This window comes from Cibotium barometz, chromosome 14 (assembly GCF_041138505.1).
Source record: "Cibotium barometz isolate CiBa-2024 chromosome 14, ASM4113850v1, whole genome shotgun sequence".
NCBI lineage: Eukaryota > Viridiplantae > Streptophyta > Polypodiopsida > Cyatheales > Cibotiaceae > Cibotium > Cibotium barometz.
Window position 1 is genome coordinate 35,207,681 of NC_141059.1, and position 22,924 is coordinate 35,230,604.

Sequence of the window (22,924 nt, forward strand, 5' to 3'; positions counted from 1 at the left end):
GATAGCATTTTTGCTCATAACTTCAAGGTCTTAGATTCACTCGTATACATTGTCAAAATAGAGCTACAATTATACCCATGATATATACGGGTAGACACATCCCTTGGTGTTATAAGGCAAACGGCATTATATCTAGGCCTCAAGCAAGTCGGGGATTCCACCTGTTTTAAAATGTAACAACACCTATATTCCTAAACCTTGTACGCCTAATGTTATAAAGGCAACCTATGTCCAATACCACCTATTCCAATTCTTTCATAGTTGGTATTGAGGGAGGGTATTAAAATACTAAGGTCATGTAAAAGGGTAGGATAAGGGTGTGTGTGTAAATGGACTTATGGTCCACTAGCTCACCTATTTAAAGGTGGAGCTAGAAGGCAATTTGTATGGAGCAAGAAGCCTAGTTGTATTTGAGCAACTTAATAAGAAAGATATTTTCTTGTATTTTGTGAGTCCCTCTCCTCCACATACTTGATCTAGCATGAGCACCACGAATTCTAACACCTTTGTTATGGTCCAATAGTCCTTCTCTAGCATTGCCATTTTCATTTTTATGGACCATGTGTGATACTTTGTACCATCAAATCTATTACTCTTCTCAAAGAAGCCATTCCCCATCACTAAGATTTTGAAGAGCAAGATTAAGCAAAATCAAACAACTTTGGCTATATAGAAATAGTTGAAAGATTAATACAAGTCAAATGGTAAAATAAATGTTTTTAGGAGTCCATCACCACACCCATAGAGGTCCATATTAGAAGCTAAGATATCTCTAAGGCCTTGAGCTAAGGAAGCCTCATAATACCATGGCTTATCTTTTGCTTCTTCCTTGTCTGATTCTCCCTTCTCAGTTGATTACTCCCTTTTTGAATTTTGATTTTTAGGTTGTCAAACCCGAAGTGTATGGAAATGCCTTGTCCTTTTTCTGACTATTTATTTTACTCTAGATGTTCGCTTCCTTCTTCTGGATGTGACTTCCTCTCTGTGGTCTGAGCTACAAAGTACTCCCTCTTGATCCGTGTGATTGAGTATTTTGAAACTCAACAAATGAGTCTAAGGATACTTCTACCACCCCTTGTACTCTTGATATCTTGGTATCTGAAGAAATTTCTATTATGGTCATTTCATCATACCCAGTAAAAACTCTTTTACAAATGATTCTGCTCCTTCCACAATATTGAGTGCACACAAAACTTGCTCCAAAATAGGACCCTTACATAACTACACTATGGTTGACCCTTACATAACTACACTATGGTTGACCCAAAACCCACCAAAAATAGTCTATTGAAACCAAGCCGTTGTTTTGAATTATGATTTGGAAGACCTTTGAAATATTCTTCCCAATTTTAGACTTTCCTTTTTGTGAATAATTCCAACTCACCACCTATTAGACGGTCGATTTCACGTTCACCGCCGTGCGCCTCCTTGTCAACAATCGGCTCATGCTCAATTGATTTTAATCTACATGCTACTGCATCTCGGATGTAACTCTTAGTTGCCTCTCTCAGTCAGTCGCCTCTCTCAGTGTCGCCTTGTTACTACCACTTGACTATAACTCTCAGTCACCTTGTTGCTGCCACTTGACTATAATTCTCAGTCATCTTGCTGCTCTGCCACTTGATTGACTTTATATGGCTACCATGCTTATCCTCGTTGCCTCTAGTCTAAGCACTCTAGTAATTTGTTAGGCACAACGGTGGTGGAGAACCAAAGCACACCAATCTCAAGCTTAGAGCTGCACTTCTACCAACCGGAGCACACAGTCAGCTAGTTAGCCACCGTGCTTAGCAGTGTTGGACACAATCAACAGCTACAATTCCATGGTCTCAGTAGAAGCAAAGTACAAAGATCACTAGTCAAAGAAGAAACCTAAGATTTGTAGATCTCCCCCTTCAGAGAAATCCCACCATCTTGTCACTCTCCCTCTCTCTAAGCTACCTTTCTCTCTCTAAGAGTAGAAATCTCTCTCACTGAAAAACTCTCTCACTCAGAGTAGTAGAAACTAATTTTTCATTCTCTCTTTGTCTCTCTATCTAGTAATTCGAGAATATCCAATGCCTCACATAGAAGCCTCATCTAACATGATGCAAATGCCTCACATAGAAGCCCCATCCAACATGATGTTTACTCTCACAAAAAGATAAGCTAATATAATATTAGCACTACTCCCTCTTTTTCTCAACAAGGTTTAGAGAATGCTTAGTAGAAGATGATTAGAGAGACATGAATCTTAATGAGAACTTAATCATTCAAGTAGCCCCACACACACATAGGATACTTCTTTTATAAGCATAAGTCCCATCGAAAACATAATTAGGAACTTAACACAAAGTTAATTCCTACCCAAATTACATCACAAAGAGTGCAACCACAAGCTAGATATGCTCCACAAAGTGCCCACTTGACCCATGCCACCTAGACTCCTATTTTTGACTAGCCTATCTAGTTCCTTTTACTCCTTGTTGTAAAAGCACCCACCACAAAGGTTAAAGATAATCCTAAAGCTAAACCATTAACTCCAATACTCCCTCTTGGTTTAGCTTCACCATGCAGGGTAAGCTCTTGCCAAGTTCAAGTTCTTTGAAAGCACACAAAAACATAAAAATGCCTACCTAAAAATATTTACAATGTTTATTCAGCCCCTTGCTAGAAATCATAGTCTGAATCAATAATGACCTTGTTGGCCTCTTCCTTGCCCTTGTCCTTAATCGCCTTCGTCTTTTCTTCATCAGCCTTTTTTTGAAAGCAGTCTTTGATCATATGACCTTTCTTCTTGCAGTAGAAGCAAGGTTTGGGTCCCTTTTTCTTCTTTTTCTTCTCTTCCTTGGACATCATGGCAGATTTTGTAACAAGTGCTTCCACACTTGACAACTCGATGCCATCAGCTGAAACTCCAAGTCCAGCTTCTTCCATGACCAAATGAGATGCTGCACTAACAAGGGTTAAATTTAGTTGGTTGACAATAACACCAACCACATTATCAAACTTTGGGTGCATTGAAGAGAGCAACACAAAGACAACTTCTTCCTCGGTAATGATTACCCCTTCCCCTGAAAGTTAACTCATAAGACTCCTTATATTTCTTAGATGGGTTGCAACATTATCCTTGTCTCCCATGTCAAGTCTGTACAGTCTTTTTCTTAATCACAATCTTGAAGCAACATTAGTTTGACCGAAGATACCTTTAAGCCTAGTCCATGCTTCATTGGCTAAAGCAGCACTTGCTACCTGTGGTATTTGAGTCATCTAATCCTTTGACAAGGAAGGCTAGAGCCTTCATGTCAAGTGCTTCCCAGACTTTTTGTGCCTCTGCATCTCTGGTTGGTTTCTTGTAATCACCCTTTGTTATGGTCCAATAGTCCTTCTCTAGCATGGCCATTTGCATTTCTATGGACCATGTGTGATTCTTTGTACCATTAAATCTATCACTCTTCTCAAAGAAGTCCTTCCCCACCATCACTAAGATTTTGAAGAACAAGATTAAGCAAAATCAAACAACTTTGGCTATATAGAAACAACTAAAAGATTAATATAAGTCAAAATATGGTAAAACAAATGTTTTTAGAGTCCATCACCACACCCATAGAGCTCCATATTAGAAGCTAAGAAATCTCCAAGGCCTTGAGATAAGGAAGCCTCGTAATACCATGGCTTGTCTTCTGCTTCTTCTTTGTCTAGTTCTCCCTTCTCAGTTGATTGCTCCCTTTTTGAATTTTGGTTTTTATCAAAATGCCTTGTCCTTTTTTTGATTATTTGTTTTACTTTAGAAGTCTGATTCCTTTCTCTCTGGGTGTGACTTCCTCTGTGCTTTGAGCTACAAAGTACTCCCTCTTGATCCGTGATTATGTTGAAACTTAACAGACAACTCTGAGGATACTTCTACCACCCCTTGTACTATTGATTCCTTGGTATCTGAAGAAATCTCTATTATGTTCATTTCATCATACCAAATAAGAACTCTTTTACAAGTGATTTTGCTCCTTCCCTAATTCTGAGTGCACACAAAACTTGCTCCAAAATAGGACCCTTTACATAACTACACTTTGGTTGACCCACCCACCAAAAATAGTCTATTGAAACCAAGCCATTGTTTTGAATTATGATTTGGAAGTCCTTTCAAATATTCTTCCCAATTTTAGACTTTCATTTTTGTGAATGATTCCAACTCACCACCCATTAGTCGGCTGATTTCACGTTCACCACCTTCCGCCTCCTTGTCAGAGCAATTGGCCCCCACACTCCACTACTGCCTTGAGGCCTTGCGCCTCCTTGTCAGCAATCGCCCCCACGCTCAATGATTTGAGTCTCCATGCTACTGCATCTCAGTTATAACTCTCAACGCCATGCTAATACATCTCGGCTGTAACTCTCAGTCACCTTGTTACTACCACTTGACTATATTCTCAGTCCCTTGCTACTGCCACTGAACTGTAACTCTCAGTCATCTTACTGCTGCCACTTGACTGACTTTATATGGCCACCATGCTTACCCTCGCTGCCTCTAGTTTGAGCCCTCTAGCGTTTTCTTGGCCACGGCAGTGGTGGAGAACCAGAGAACACCAATCTCAAGCTTAGAGATGCACGTCTACCAATCGGAGCACACAGTCAACCAGTCAACCACCGTGCTTAGCAATTTTGGACACAATCTTCCATGGTCTCAGTAGAAGCAGAGTACAAAGATGACCAGTCGAAGAAGAAACCAGAGGTTTGTAGATCTCCCCCTTTAGAGAAATCCCACCATCTTGTCACTCTCCCTCTCTCTTAGTAAAAGAAGCTACCTTTATCTCTCTAAGAGTAGAACTCTCTCTCACTGAATAACTCTCTCACTCAGAGTAGTAGAAACTAATTTTTCATTCTGTCTTTGTCTCTTTCTAGTAATTAGAGAATATCAAATGCCTCACATAGAAGCCTCATCTAACATAATACAAATGCCTCACATAGAAGCCTCGTCCAACATGATGTTTACTATTACAAAAAGATTAGCTAATATAATATTAGCACTACTCCCTCTTTTTCTCAACAAGGTTTAGAGAATGCTTAATAGAAGAAGATTAGAGAGACATGAATCTTAATGAGAACTTAATCATTCAAGTAGCCCCACACACACATAGGATACTTCTTTCATAAGGATAAGTCCCATTGAAAACATAATTAGGAACTTAACACAAAGTTAATTCCTACCCAAAATTGCATCACAAAGAGCTCAACCTCAAGCTAGATATGATCCACAAAGTACTACTTGACCAAGAGCTATAACAAAACCTCACATAGAGAGAGTTGCCATGGCTCCGATATTGGAAATAGGCCCAATGAAAGATCCCTGTCCCCACAGCGCAACGAATTCAGGGATGCTAGCAGCGGAAGTAGCACTTCTTGCGTGGGGCAGGTTCTCTCACTCGGGGCCTCACTTTGGGCGTGTTGGCCCACGGATATCCAGACAAGAGACTAATCCATCGGTTCTTCCAAAACCGAACCCGAAAAAAACTTCCCTTGCCCGAAAAGTACGGGCGATTCCTCCAAGATAATTTTTCTCTAATGCAGTCAAAAGCCTTAACTAACTGAATTGATCTGACCGAACCCGTAAGTCCCATAGTTAGATCAGGGAAAAGATTGCACTTGGATCATAGAGACCAACACTTTTTTCCTCATTGGAGAGGCACAGCCATTGATTCTTTTCTATAAAATAATTTTTGTCTGGGGGATGTACTTCATCTATCGTACTATAACAAAAATTGAGTCTCAATTTAGGGATCCATCAGTCCAGCCTAACCCCATCCAGTCCCATGGGTTAGCCAACTGCCCAACCACTGTAGTGATGGGATCCAATTAAGAATTTGGTTAGGTTTTGTCCCGAGTACTAGGGAAAAGAGTTCCCAGGTCCCCTAACCGGATATTCATGCAAACTTAAAACTAGTCACACCACTTACACACTCAATATGAAATTGTCTTTTTCACAGATTCAGTTGTCTTTAAAACAATCATTTAATGAAATCATAGTGTCACTGATCATAATCCTCCAAAATCTCCGGTTGAATCCTAATTTCCAATCATTCCTTCATCAGTGTACCTATGGCATCATTGGCAACCAGAACGCTCACCACCTGTCCACTCAGGGGCCTTTTCGATCGTTCCTAGCTCATAGTACTCGGTAATATATTCACATATCAAAATGGAATCTCCGTTGAAGATCAGCAAGATCAACCAACAGATCCATATAAAAGAACCATGGACTCATCCGTTGAGGACCAACAAGGTCAATCAACCAGATCCATGCCCGAATTCAGAAAACAACTCTTACTTCTTGTTCCAATATCTTCCAAAATGCACGTGTGGTATCTTCGGCGACCTAGAACGTGAGCACCGTATGGTCAGCACCCTCTAGGATCCTTCATAGGTGACCTAGCACTTCACTCATAGGGCGCTTCCTTGGTCCCTCAGAAGCTCACCATTTTAATCGAACCAAGGCTGGTCAAGACCTCAGTCGACCTTGCTACTACGCGAGACGTCCTCCATTGACTCTCCGTCAGCTGTTGTGACTTTATCAGATTAGGTCTCCACAACCTCATTCATAAGACAGTCAAAATGCTTCCCCAGCATTCTTGACATAAAACAATCATTTTAAAAACAGGTCATAAATACAGTTTCTATAGCGAACTCTCATCTTTAACACTATATTCGTGAGTTTGGGAATTTCCCAACTCTCATTTTTTGAATACTAAAAAGGTGGGACCTGGATAACATGCCTATAAGTTTTTCAAAACCATATCATGTGACCGATTATTGGAAAGCGTTTGAAAAATGGAATCTAGTGAGCTATAGAGCACTCAATTTGGAGTAACGGTGTTCAAGTTATGATTAATCCAAAGATTTGAGCACATGTCCCAAACTTATGAGAAATTCCCATATTCCCCAATATGGTGTTCTTTCCACATTGTTCCACATCAATCCTCATTTATTTCATCTGTATTTCCATTCTCATCACATCATAATCATTCACATCACATATCACATCTATCCCAATTTACATCACATCCCAATTCACATGACATTTCATCTATCCCAATTTACATCACATCCCGATTCACATGACATCACATCTCATTCATTCACATCCTGATTCACATGATATCACATCAATTCATGTCCATCACATTCACATCACATCACGTCTATCTATCTCTTCATTCACATCTATCTGATTCACATCACACATCTCATCACATCTATTTACCTCACATCTCATCACCTCTATTCACGTCACATCTATTCATCCCTTCATTCATATCTATCTAATTCACATCACACATCTCATCTCACATCTATTTACCTCACATCTCATCACCTCTATTCACATCACATCACCTCTATTCACACATCTCATCACCTCTATTCACATCTCATCACCTCTATTCACATCACACATCTCATCTCACATCTATTTACCTCACATCTCATCACCTCTATTCACATCTAATCACCTCTATTCACATCTATCTGATTTACATCATTTCATAGAATTTAAACATAGAATTTAAGAGAATTCTAATTTTGATATAAAAATTCTTTGTGCATCTATTTATACATAAAAATCAACTTTAATGAGAATAACACTTTTAAATTAAAAATAAATGCTTTATGCATCTTTCTATGCATGAAATCAATTTTAATGAGTAACACTTTTGAAATAAAAAAAATCCTTTATGCATCTTTCTATGCATAAAATCAATTTTAATGAGTAACACTTTTGAAATAAAAATAAATCCTTTATGCATCTTTTTATGCATAAAAATTAAATTCAATGAAAATAACACTTTATAATAAAAATATTTCCATTATGCATCTTTCTATGCATAGAAATTAAATTCAATGAAAACAATATTTTTATAATAAAAATATTTTCATTATTCATCTTTCTATTCATAGAAATTAAATTCAATGAAAACAACACTTTTATAATAAAAATTTCCACTATGCAACTTTCTATGCATAGAAATTAAATTCAATGAAAATAACACTTTTATAATAAAAATTTCCATTATGCATCTTTTTATGCATAGAAATTAATTTTAATAATTTAATATCAGTGATATCCATACATATTCATAGGTGAATATGTACATGGAGTAAATTAGAATATTTCTTTTAGAATACACAAACTTTGGGAATTACTCTTTTAGAATAACATAAAAATAAACTTTCTTTTCCACCAAATTCAAGAAAATTTTACCACAACCTCCTTTGTATGGCTGACCACAACCTCCTTTGTATGGCTGACCATTTCTCAATTTTTAACATTCTATTTTCAATTTAAATTAACCCCAATTAGATCTAAAGGACTCTAATCTACACAATTTTCAATTTCCAAGAGAGTAAACAATAAGAAAAGTTTAATCAATCTATTTGTTAATCATTCTAGTATAAAGAAAGGCTAAATTATAAAGAAGAGAAGGGGATGGCCTTTTCATCACTCAAGGCATAGCATCAAAATTTACTTTAATCAACTATAAAAAACAACAAAATCAGAAAACCATAGATTTGAAATTAAAAAGTAGAAATTTTTAGCTTACATCATGGAGTTGTAAGCTTTGCTTTGGCTTGAGGGATTGAGGGTTCTACTCTTGTTTGAAGCAAGAGTGGCCACCAATTACTTTGGAGAGGATTAAGCCAAAAATAATTGAATTATCAAGAAAATTCAATGTAATTGGCTCTAGGTAGTAGGAGTAGAGTAACAGTGCATAAACACTATTAACCTTTTACAAAGGGGGGGTTTCTATTTATAGGAAAAAGTGAGCCTCTAACCAAGCAAACTGATTCTTGAAATTTCCAGATCAGTTTGGTCAATTTTTGACCATTTCTGGGTCAGTTTAGCTTACTTTTTGGATCTAGTTGAAACAGGAGAGAGGAGAGATAAAAATATCTCATTATTTTTTAGTTTAAAACTCCTCCACACATGTGAAATAGGCGCCTCCTTCATGAGAGGAGATCCCCACACTACTGAGGTGTCGAAAATGCATTATTTCCTCTAAATATCTCTTCTTTTTTAACTAATAAACCTTGTCCTTAGTCATCTCTTCATCTTATGTGAGCATTTACTCATTTTTGGGAGATTTTCTTTTATTCTTCAATTTACCTCCTCCCTACATTTGGATTAATCTTATTGGTCCATAGGAACCTTAATTTGAGCATAATTCAAAAATTTCTGAAAATCTGGACCCTTAGGCTAAGGTCCTTTATACCTATTTTTAATTAACTCCAATTGCACATTGGAAAGTTCTTTTTGAATTTTTGTTTCCGGGGAAATCATTTTAGACACTAGGAAGATTTTTATATCAAAAAATATCTCAATTTTGAATTGCCTCTCTCTAGATATTTTCTCTCTCTAGGCCAAAATAGAAAGAAACAAGATCTGCTATTATTCTGAAAAGGGGATTTATTACAGGGGGAGAAACTGGACATCTTGAGGGGCAAGGGAGGAATCTTACATTCAAAGCTACAAGTATTTCATAAGCATGTTAAGCAACATAATAACTCAAGCAGACACAAGATGTACTCCACAAAGGACTAGGCACATAGCCCTTTTACTCACCTACTAATACACTTGGGTGATACAATGGTTATTTGGAGCTAAGTGTGACCTCCCAATTTATAGGGAGAAGAAGAAGAAGGCGCCTACTTCATGACATCATCCATGATGTCTATCGCCCCTTGAGAGCATCTAAAGCCACCTCCAAGACCTCTTCAAATAGGGTGCCCACTTGGCCCATGCCACCTAGACTCCTATTTCTCACTAGCTTATCTAGTCCCTTTTACTTCTTGTAAAAGCAGCCACCACAAAGGTTAAAGATAATCCTAAAGCTAAACCAATAACTACAATACTCCCTCTTGGTTTAGCTTCACCATGCAGGGTAAGATCTTGCCAAGTTCAAGTTCTTTGACAGCACACAAAAACATAAAAATGCCCACTACCTAAAAATATTTACAATGTTTATTCAGCCCTTTCCTAGAAAGCATAGTCTGAATCAATAGTGACCTTGTTGGCCTCTTCCTTGCCCTTGTCCTTAACCGCCTTCAGCTTTTCTTCATCAGTCTTTTTCTGAAAGCAATCTTTGATCATATGACCTTTCTTCAGTAGAAGCAAGGTTTGGGTCCCTTTTTCTTCATTTTCTTTTCTTCCTTGGACATCATGGTGGCAAATTTTGTAATAGGTACTTCCACACTTGAGGACTCAATACCATACTCCAAGTCCACAGCTTCTTCCATGACCAAATAAGATGCTGCACTAACAAGGGTTAAATTTGGTTGGCAATAACACCGACCACATTATCAAACTCTGGGTGCATTGAAGAGAGCAACACAAAGACAGCTTCTTCCTCTTGGTAATGATTACCCCTTCCCTTGAAAGTTGATTCATAAGACTCCTTATATTGCTTAGATGGGTTCCAACATTATCCTTGTCTCCCATGTCAAATCTATACAATTTTTTTCTTAACCACAATCTTGAAGTAGCATTAGTTTGATCGACGATACCTTTAAGCCTAGTCCATGCTTTATTGGCTAAAGCAGCACTTGCTACGTGTGGTATTTGAGTGTCATCTAATCCTTTGACAAGGAAGGCCAGAGCCATGACTCTTTCTTCTTCTCTTTCCGTAGCCTTTTTCTACATAATGTCCTAGCTTTTGATAGTAGTTGTATTTGCCTTCCTTCTTAGGGTTATCACTCCCCTTCTCCCCATCCTTTCCAAAAGACTGGGCTGATTCTACCTTTGGCTTATAGCCACCCTAAGAAAAGGCTTTGTCTTTAATAGCCTTTTGAATGGTAGAAAATGCCTAACTCCCACATGCATACGAGTTCAGTTTTCTCTAGATTTCTCTTCTTGCAAGATAACTACAATCAACTCATCAAAATTAAGGGCATTGGGGTTACCCTTCATCATGAGCCAAAGTGTAGATGCAAAACCCTGGCATGAATCTAATAGAGGTGTGAGAATGTCAAGTGCTTCCCAGACTTTTTGTGCCTCTGCATCTCTGGTTGGTTTCTTGTAATCATCCTTTGTTATGGTCCAATAGTCCTTCTCTAGCATGGCCAATTGCATTTTTATGGACCATGTGTGATACTTTGTACCATCAAATCTATCACTGTTCTCAAAGAAGTCATTCCCCACATCACGAAGGTTTTGAAGAGCAAGATTAAGCAAAATCAAACCACTTTGGCTATATAGAAACAACTAAAAGATTAATACAAGTTAAATGGTAAAACAAATGTTTTTAGAGTCCATCACCACACCCATAGAGCTCCATATTAGAAGCTAAGAAATCTCAAAGGCCTTGAGCTAAGAAAGCCTCGTAATACCACAGCTTGTCTTCTGCTTCTTCCTTGTTTGATTCTCCTTTCTCAGTTGATTGCTCCCTTTTTAAATTTTGATTTTTAGGTTGTCCAACCCAAAGTGTATCAACCTTTTTCTGACTCTTTATTTTACTATAGAAGTCCACTTTCTTCTTCTGGATGTGACTTCCTCTTTGCTTCTTTGAGCTACAAGGTACTCCCTCTTGATCCATGATTGAGTATTTTGAAACTCAACAAACGAGTTTGAGGATATTTCTACCACCCCTTGTACTCTTGATTCCTTGGTATCTGAAGAAATTTCATCATACCCAGTAAGAACTCTTTTACAAGTGATTTTGCTCCTTTCACAACACTAAGCGGCGCAGTCAAAACTTGCTCCAAAATATGACCCTTACATAACTACACTATGGTTGACCCACGTACCAAAAATAGTCTATTGAAACCAAGCCGTTGTTTTGAATTATGATTTCGAAGACCTTTCAAATATTCTTCCCAATTTTAGACTTTCCTTTTTGTGTGAGTAATTCCAACTCACCACCTGTTAGTCGACTGATTTCACATTCATCGCCTTGCGCCTCCTTGTTAGCAATCGTCAGCCCCCACGCTGAACTGATATCAGTCTCCATGCTACTACATCTTGGCTGTAACTCTCAATGCCATGCTACTGTATCTCGGTTGTAACTCTCAGTCGCCTCTCTTAGTCGCCTTGTTACTGCCACTTGACTATAACTCTCAGTCACCTTGCTGCTGCCACTTGACTGTAACTCTCAATCACCTCTCTTAGTCGCCTTGTTACTGGCACTTGACTATAACTCTCAGTCACCTTGCTGCTACCACTTGACTGTAACTCTCGGTCATCTTGTTGTTGCCACTTGACTAACTTTATATGGATGCCATGAGCACTCACCCTTGCTGCCTCTAGTCTGAGCACTCTAGCATTTTGTTTGCCACAATGGTGTGGGTGGTGGAGAACCAGAGCACACCAATGTCAAGCTTAGAGCTGCACTTCTACCAGCCAGCCACCGTGCTTAGCAGTGTTGGACACAATCAACATCTACACTTCCACGGTCTCAGTAGAAGTAGTGTATGAAGATGACCAGTCAAACAAGAAACCGGAGATTTATAGATCTCCCCCTTTAGACAAATCCCACCATCTTGTCACTCTCCCTCTCTCTCAGTAAAAGAAGCTACGTTTCTCTCTCTAAGAGTAGAACTCTCTCTCTCTAAAAAACTCTCTCACTCAAAGTAGCAGAAACTAATTTTTCATTCTCTCTTTGTCTCTCTCTAACAATTAGAGAATATCAAATGCCTCACATAGAAGCCTCATCGAACATAAAGCAAATGCCTCACATAGAAGCCTCGTCCAACATGATGTTTACTCTTACAAAAGATTAGCTAATATAATATTAGCACTACTCCCTCCTTTTCTCAACAAGGTTTAGAGAATGCTTAGTAGAAGATGATTAGAGAGACATGAATCTTAAAGTAGCCCCACACACACATAGGATACTTCTTTCATAAGGATAAGTCCCATTGAAAACATAATTAGGAACTTAACACAAAGTTAATTCCTACCCAAAATTGCATCACAAAGAGCTCAACCACAAGCTAGATATGCTCCACAAAGTACTTGACCAAGAGCTAGAACAAAACCTCACATAGAGAGAGTTGCCATGGCTCTGATACCATATTGGAAATAGCCCCAAATCTACAAGTACTTCATAAGCATGTTAAGCAACATAATAACTCAACAAAGTTAATTCCTACCCAAAATTGCATCACAAGCTAGATATGCTCCACAAAGTACTTGACCAAGAGCTAGAACAAAACCTCACATAGAGAGAGTTGTCATGGCTCTGATACCATATTGGAAATAGCCCCAAATCTACAAGTACTTCATAAGCATGTTAAGCAACATAATAACTCAAGAAGACACAAGATGTAGTCCACAAAGAACTAGGCACATAGCCCTTTTACTCAACTGCTAATACAAGGGTTATACAATGGTTATTTGTAGCTAAGTGTGACCTCCCAATTTATAGGGAGAAGAAAAAGAAGGCGCCTACTTCAATGACATCATCCATGATGTCTAGTGCCCCTTGAGAGCATCTAAAGCCACCTCCAAGACCTCTTCAAATAGGTTTTCCACTTGACCCATGGCACCTAGACTCCTATTTTTGACTAGCTTATCTAGTCCCTTTTACTCCTTGTAAAAGCACCCACCACAAAGGTTAAAGATAATCCTAAAGCTAAACCATTAATGACCTTGTTGGCCTCTTCCTTACCCTTGTCTATAAGATTCCTCCCCAGCCCCTCAAGATGTCCAGTTTCTTCCCCTGTAATCAATCCCCTTTTCAGAATAATAAAAGATCTTGTTTCTACCTGTTTTGGCCTAGAGAGAGAAAATATTCTAGAGAGAGATAATTCAATTTTTAGATATTTTTGAATAGAAAAATATCTCTTCTTATTAAAATAAATTTCCCCGAAACAGAAGTTTAAAAAGAAATTCCTAAGGTGCATTAGAAATAAATTATATTGTGCACAAAAGACCTTAGCCTAAGAGTCAAGATTTTCTGAAAATTTTGGATTAAGGTTCCTATGGACCAATAAGATTAATCCAAATGTAGGGAGGAGATAAATTGAAGAATAAACCCCCCCAAAAAAAAATGAGTAAATGCTCACATAAGATAAAGAGTGGACTAAGGACCAAAAAAACAATTAAAAAACTGAATTTTGACACCTCAGAGTGGGGATCTCAGGTGCCTTTTTCTCATCATTACCTCCAATTCTTAATCAATAAAATGAGATATTTTCATCTCTCCTCTCTCCTGTTTCAAAACTAGATCCAAAAAGTAAGCTGAACTAACCCAAAAATGGTCAAAATTTGATCAAACTGATCTGGAAAATTCTAGAATCAATTTGCTTGGTTAGAGGCTCACTTTTTCTAATAAATAGAAGCCTCCCCCTTTATAAAAGCTTAATGGTGTTTATGTCCTGTTATTGTTTTTGGCCTAATCCTCTCCAAAGTGAATTGGTGGCCACTCTTGCTTCAAACAAGAGTAGAACCCTCAATCCCTCAAGCCAAAGGAGAGCTTACAAGCTCCATGTAAGCTAATTTTCTTAGTTGTTTAATGAAAAATCTATGGTTTTCTTAAATTTTATGTTTTGCAAATGTAAGGCCACCCCCTTCTCTTCTTTACATTCCAACCTTTCTCAATCTTAGAAAGATTAACTAAGGGATTAATTAAACTCTTCTTATTGTTTACTCTCTTGAATTTAGAAAATTGTTAGATTAGAGTTCTATGAATCTAATTTGGGTTAATTTAAGTTAAATAAAGAATAATAAAAATGAGCAATGGTCAGCCATACAAAGGAGATTATGGCAAAATTTTCTAGAATTTTGTGGAAAAGAAAGTTATTTTTATGTTATTCCAAAAGAGTAATTCCCACCATTTTTGCATCTAAAAGAAATATTCTAATTACTCCATGTACATATTTACCTATGAATATGCATGGATATCACTGATATTAATTATTAAAATTGATTTCTTTGCATAGAAAAATGCATAATGAAAAATTTTTATTATAAAAGTGTTATTCTTATTAAATTTAATTTCTATGCAGAGAAAGATGCATAAATGAGTTTTTTTATTACAAAAGTGTTATTCTTATTAAAATTGATTTTTATTCATAGAAAGATGCATAAAGAAATTTTTTTATTATAAAAGTGTTATTCTTATTAAAATTGATTTTTATGCATAGAAAGATGCATAAAGGAATTTTTTATTATAAAAGTGTTATTCTTATTAAATTTGATTTTTATGCATAGAAAGATGCATAAAAATCAATTTTAATAAGAATAACACTTTTGTAATAAAAAAATTTCCTTTATGCATCTCATAAAGGAATTTTTTTATTATAAAAGTGTTATTCTTATTAAATTTAATTTTTATGCATAGAAAGATGCATAAAGGAATTTTTTTTTATTACAAAAGTGTTATTCCTATTAAAATTAATTTTTATGCATAGAAAGATGCATAAAGGAATTTTTTATGCATAAAGGAATTCCTTTATGCATAGAAAGATGCATAAAGGAATTTTTTAATTATAAAAGTGTTATTCTTATTATATTTGACTTTTATGCATAGAAAGATTCATACATGAATTTTTTTTCATTACAAAAGTGTTATTCTTATTAATGATTTTTATGCATAGAAAGATGCATAAAGGAATTTTTTATTATAAAAGTGTTATTCTTATTAAATTTTATTTCTATGCATAGAAAGATGCATAAAGAAATTCTCTTTATTTTAAAAAGTGTTATGGCTGAGGCTGTGCTAATAGCCTTGTCACATGGAAAACATGCACAGGATGAAGAAGTGCAGAATTGTATCGGATGCATAAAAGGATTTTTTTTATAAAAGTGTTATTCCCATTGAAGTTGATTTTTATGCATAAATAGATGCATAAAGAATTTTTATATCAAAATTAGAATTCTCTTAAATTCTATGTTTAAATTCTATGAGTATTTGATAAATGAATAATTAAATACTCTAAGAGAGAAATTTCTATCGTTTTATATTCACACGAATTGTAAAAAGAAAATTTTAAAAATCTATCGAGATCAAAATATTCAGATAAATGATTATTTTATTCCTCATTAGAATTTGTTAACTAATTTAGAAATCAGTTAAGTGAATATTTAAAGAAATAAATTCAGTAAAATAGTAACTGAATTAGAAAGATAGTTCAGGAAAAATCTTATCAGACTCGAACCTTGAATCAGACTATGACCAAGACCAAACTCTTTCGTCAGTTTTGAGGGGAAAGAAGATGTGACCAGTTTAGAAAAATACACTCAAAACTCCTACCAAATCTGAAACTAAGTTTGAGACCCTTCGAATTGATCTGTGGATCAAGGTTATAGAATTCGAGGAATTCTGGTATGAAATTTAAACTTTCGTTCAAGAAGTTTTGGGGATATTGATTCAAGAAGTTTTGGAGATATTGATTCAAAAACTCCTGCCAAATCTGAAACTAAGTTTGAGACCCTTCGAATTGATCTGTGGATCAAGGTTATAGAATTCGAGGAATTTTGGTATGAAATTTAAAATTTCGTTCAAGAAGTTTTGGGGATATTGATTCAAGAAATACTCATTGTATTCAAAAGGAAATACTCATTGTATTCAAAAGAAAATCAAACTAAAAACTTGCATAGAAACCCTATTTTCTTAAAGGACTATCTTATGCCAAAATGCTCGAGGGAGCATTTGGTATATGTCTTTCTAAGGGAAGTTTGGTGTTGCAACAGCTGGCAGGGAGTGTTCAAAGGACAGCTCACGCGGCAAAGCCTGGGTATGGTTGAAAATGGTGCGCTTCTAGCACGCACGATGGACGAGGGCTGACGAAGCGGTCCCTGAGAGTGAAGTGCGAGGACACCTAAGGAGGATCCTTGCTAACCAGGCAATGCACGGGATCGCGGTGCCTAGGACACCCATGCGTATGTCATGGAAGATATGTATGATGGACGAAATGATTATTGTAATCTGTTACTGGATCTCGTTGTTGCTGACCAGTTGGTCTCAACGGAGAGTCCAGAGTGATACTATTTTTTGAGAAACAAGGGACTGGATGGAATTTTTGAGTTATGACATCTGTAACCAATAATTATTTGTCAATGGATTATTTTATATGTTAAAGTTTTAAAGAGGAGTGTGTGCGTATCTATATTCGAAAGAAAAAGTTAAGAAAGGCATTCAATTATAGGTGGGTGGTGGCTAACCCATGGGGGCCGGATGGGGTTAGGCGCTGGAATTAGTGGAGTTTTAATAATTAAATTGAAATAATAGGAATACGCTTAGAATTCGAGTATTTAAATAAAAACCTGAAGAATTTCTCAAATGAGTAGATCAATGGCTGTGCCTGACTTCGGTTAGGAAAAAAGCGTTGATTTTCTCAAATGATTAGATCAATGGCTCTGCCTAACTTCGATTAGGAAAAAAGCGTTGATTTCTTCAAAGTAAGTCAGTGATAGTCAGTGAAGGATAGTTTAGTCTCTTGATCCCGTTAGAAAATTCGTTAAGAAAATCAAAAAGGTGGAATCGTCCCCGTTTTTCGGGCAAGGAAAATTTTTCCGGTTTTGGTTTCAGAATGACCACTAGATTAGTCTCATGTCCGGACATTCAAGGGTGAGGCCCCGAGTGGGAAACTCTGCCCCACGCAAGAGGAACCTTGCTGCTAGCACTTGACTATAACTCTCAGTCACCTTGCTGCTAGCACTTGACTATAACTCTCAGTCACCTTGCTGCTAGCACTTGACTATAACTCTCGGTCACCTTGCTGCTAACACTTGACTATAACTCTCAGTCATCTTGCTGCTGCCACTTGACTGACTTTATATGGCCACCATGCTTACCCTCGCTGCCTCTAGTCTGAGCACTCTAGCGTTTTGTTTGCCACAACGGTGGTGGAGAACTAGAGCACACCAATCTCAAGCTTAGAGCTGCACTTCTACCAACCAGAGCACACATTCAACTAGTCAGTCACCGTGCTTTAGCAGTGTTGGACACAATCAATAGCTACACTTCCACAGTCTCAGTAGAAGTAGTGTATGAAGATGACTAGTTGAACAAGAAATCGGAGATTTATAGATCTTCGCCTTCACAGAAATCCCACCATCTTGTCACTCTCCCTCTCTCTCAGTAAAAGAAGCTATGTTTCTCTCTCTAAGAGTAGAACTCTCTCTCACTAAAAAACTCTCACTCAGAGTAGTAGAAACTAATTTTTCATTCTCTTTATCTTTGTCTAGCAATTAGATAATATCAAATGCCTCACATAGAATCCTCATCTAACATGATGCAAATGCCTCACAAGCCTCGTCCAATATGATGTTTACTCTTACAAAAAGATTAGCTAATATAATATTAGCAATACTCCCTCTTTTTGCCAACAAGGTTTAGAGAATGCTTAGTAGAAGATGATTAGAGAGACATGAATCTTAATGAGAACTTAATCATTCAAGTAGCCCCACACACACACATAGGATACTTCTTTCATAAGGATAAGTCCCATTGAAAACATAATTAGGAACTTAACACAAAGTTTATTCCTACCCAAAATTGCATCACAAAGAGCTCAACCACAAGCTAGATATGCTCCACAAAGTACTTGACCAAGAGCTATAACAAAACCTCACATAAAGAGAGTTTCCATGGCTCTGATACCATGTTGGAAATAGGCCCAAAGCTACAAGTACTTCATAAGCATGTTAAGCAACATAATAACTCAAGAAGACACAAGATGTAGGCGCCTAATTCAATGACATCATCCATGATGTCTAGTGCCCCTTGAGAGCATCTAAAGCCACCTCCAAAACCTCTTCAAATAGGGTGCCCACGTGGCCCATGCCACCTAGACTCCTATTTTTGACTAGCTTATCTAGTCCCTTTTACTTCTTGTAAAAGCACCCACCACAAAGGTTAAAGATAATCCTAAAGCTAAACCATTAATTCCAATACTCCCTCTTGGTTTAGCTTCACCACGTAGTAGGGTAAGCTCTTGCCAAGTTCAAGTTCTTTGAAAGCACACAAAAACATGAAAATGCCCATTGGCTAAAATATTTACAATGTTTATTCAGCCCTTTGCTAGAAAGCATATTCTGAATCAATAATTGTAATATTCCTCCTTAGCCCCTAAAGATGTATAAGTTCTCCTTGCAGTCCCCTATGATCATCCCCTTTTTCAAAATGGAAGAAAACATTGTTTTCCTTTGTTTTTGGCCTGTTTTTGGCCTAGAGAGAGAAAATATTCCAGAGAGGGGTAATACAGTTTTGAGATATTTTTGGATACAAAGTTATCCTTTAAGATGAATTTCCCTGAAACAAAAGTTTAAAAAGAGTGTTCTAATATGCATTAGAAATTAATTGAATATGTGCATTGGATACCTTAGCCTAAGGGTACCCATTTTTAGATAATTATGGATTAAGGTCCAAAGAGTGTTCTAAATGGCCAAAGGGGTTAATCTAAGTGTTTGAATTTAAAAAAATGCAAGAATAAAATAAAATCCACCAAAAATGAGTAAAATCTCACATAAGACTAGTACTAGGATTTATTAGTATAAAAATGGAAATTTTGACACCTTAGGAGGGTGAGTGGAGATCATGAAGGAGGCGCCTAGAATCTCATCATTTCTCCCAATTTTTAATTCAAAAAAATGAGATATTTTATCTCTTCTCTCTCCTCTCTCCTCTTTCAAACTAGATCAGAAAAATGGACCTAACTGGTCCAAAACTTGTCCAAATTGGATCAAACTGAAGTTGGAAGCCTCTAGATCCCAGTTGGACTTGGTTGGTGGCCTCCCTCTCCTATAAATAGAACCCCATTCCTTTGTATTTTCATCTTAGTGTATTTACATGCTAGTGTAATTTTTAATTTAGTGTGATTACATCATCCCTCTACCTTGCCTCTCCATTGTGAAGCTTTTGAGCTTCACTAATCCTCTTCTTCTCTTGGAGATTACCGTCTTCTACTTGGTGGCCAAGCTTCTTCTTTGAGGGCTATACATCTCCCTAAAGAATCAAGCCAAAAACCGAGGAGGGTAAGCCTAAAACATTGGTGTTTTACTCTCTTGTTGGATATGATAATCTTCTTCCCAACCTCTCGACATGCTTGGGAAGCATTTTAATCCATGTTTTTTTCTTAAAACCATGCCCTTATATTGATTTATGTTGTTTAATTGAATTAATGTTAATCTGTTATGCTTAAATGTATTATTTTTTATTTTGTAATCTCTCTTTTTGTAAGAATACTCCCCTTATTGGTTAAATCCTTCTTGGAAGGATAGATCTTAGTTCTAATCTCATTTTCTTACCCAAAACTCTAGGCCTAACAAGCTAGAGATGGAGATTAAATATTTTTATGATTTTTAATCTACTTAAAATGAGGTTAATTTATTTAAGCTTGTTTTAATTTTAAAAAAATTCATATTTATTCATTTTAAGATGAAAGAGAGCTTAGGATAACATTCATATAATTATTTTTATATGGAAGTTATATTTGGGTATTTTTTTTAAATAAACAAGATGCTTAGATGCAATTATGCTTATATTTATGCTTAGATTCATGCATAAATAATTTTTATATTAAAAGAGTAAGTCTCACCATATTTTTATGTAATTATGTTTATGCATAAATTTTATAATTGAAAAAGAGAAATTTTCATCATATTCTAGCATAAACATTTTAATGCTAAAAGAAGGATTTTTGTTATATTTTTTAATATACATTCATAGTAAGTGCATGCATAAATATCTAGATGTCAAAAAGAGAAATTTTCATGATATTATATGCATAAATATTTTAAATATTAAAAGAGAAATTTTTATTATATTTTATTATAAACGTGTTATTCTCAATAAATTTGATTTTTATGCATAGAAAGATGCATAAATCAATTTTTTTATTATAAAAATGTTATTCTCATTAAATTTTATTTTTATGCATAGAAAGATGCATAAAGGAATTTTTTTTATTATAAAAGTGTTATTCTCATTAAATTTGATTTTGATGCAAATAAAGATGCATAAAGAAATTTTTCTATTATAAAAGTGTTATTCTCATTAAATTTGATTTCTATGCATAGAAAGATGCATAAAGCCTTTTAATTTAGTAGGAATTACACTTTTAGAATAAAAGAATTTCTCTTATGCATCTAATTTATGCATAAAATCATTTATGATGAAAATCACACTTTTAATATAAAAAATATCTTTTATGCATACGTTTATGCATACAAATCATTTATGATGAAAATCACTCTTTTAATACAAAAGAATTTCTTTTATGCATCTAATTTATGCATAAAATGATCTATGATGAAAATCACACTTTTAATATAAAAAAATATCTTTTATGCATACATCCAAGTATTCTCTGAGAATATCTTGCATAAGACGATTGAATATCACCAGGGCATTAGTTAATCTAGCTTTATGCATCTTTCTATGCATAGAAATCAAATTTAATGCGAATAACACTTTTATAATAAAAAATTTTCTTTATGCATCTTTCTATGCATAAAAATTAAATTTAATGAGAATAACACTTTTATAATATAAAACTTTCTTTTATGCATCTTTCTATGCATAAAAATCAAATTTAATGAGAATAACACTTTTATAATAATAAAATTTCTTTATGCATCTTTCTATGCATAAAAATCAAATTTAATGAGAATAACACTTTTATAATAAAAAAATTTCCTTTATGCATCTTTCTATGCATAAAGATCAATTTTAATGAGAATAACACTTTTATAATAAAACCATTTTCCTTTATGCATCTTTCTATGCATAAAAATCAAATTTAATGAGAATAACACTTTTATAATAAAAAATTTCATTTATGCATCTTTCTATGAATAAAAATTAAATTTAATGAGAATAACACTTTTATAATAAAAACAATTTGTATATTCATGGTACGTATATACATGAATATTTTTATTTGTCAAAAGAGGAATTTTCACATCGTATCTTTAAATAGGAATATGCATAATTAATTTTGGTATCAAAAAGAGAAAGTTTCATCATATTTATATGTAGATAATTATGGCATGTTGATGCCTAGGTTCAAATGGAGAAAAGAATAATTAAGAATATTTTTATATTAATATTTTAATAAAATGATGTATGCATATTTATTAAGGATCATTTAGAAAAAGAAATATCCTTTTCACGAGTAGATTTATTTATAGTTCTATTATGTCCAAGGAAGAAGGAATTTTCATATTATTGGATGTTTACCCTTAGGAATCACAATTATTTTATGAGATAAATGGAGAAAAGAATAATTAAGAATATTTTTATATTAATATTTTAATAAAATGATGTATGCATATTTATTAAGGATCATTTAGAAAAAGAAATATCCTTTTCACGAGTAGATTTATTTATAGTTCTATTATGTCCAAGGAAGAAGGAATTTTCATATTATTAGATGTTTACCCTTAGGAATCATAATTATTTTATGAGATAAATAGAGAAATATCTTTAGGAAATAAATCTAGGAATAAATTCAAGTAATTATGTGCTAGGCCATGACCACGTGAGAAAGGTGGGTCAGTAAGATGCCTGCCCATCTCTTGAATCGTAAATTAAGCCAGACTTGTGACCATTCCCATTTCTTCAGTACGAAGAAGGGATAACTGTCTGATTTACAGATTTTCCCCTAAGACCTGCAATCGTCTAGAAATAAGTTAGACTTGCAATCGTCTAGAAATAAGTTAGAAATTCATTTTAAATTGTAATTGATTGATGGATCACTGAGATATGAGATTCGTGATTTCCATTAAGGAAGTCTGGGTTTTGAATAAAGGGTCTTGTGGTACCAGTACTAGAGATGTTTTCTCATAAAAAGACTTTTTGTGAGATGAAAGTAAACTCAATGGGAAAAATCTTACTTGCATAGAGACTCTATTTTTGTAAAGGACTGTCTTACGCTAGAATGCTGGAGGAAGCATTTGGTTTATTGTTTAAAGGAGAGTTTACGTTGCAACAGCTGGTGGGGAGTAATCGAAGGA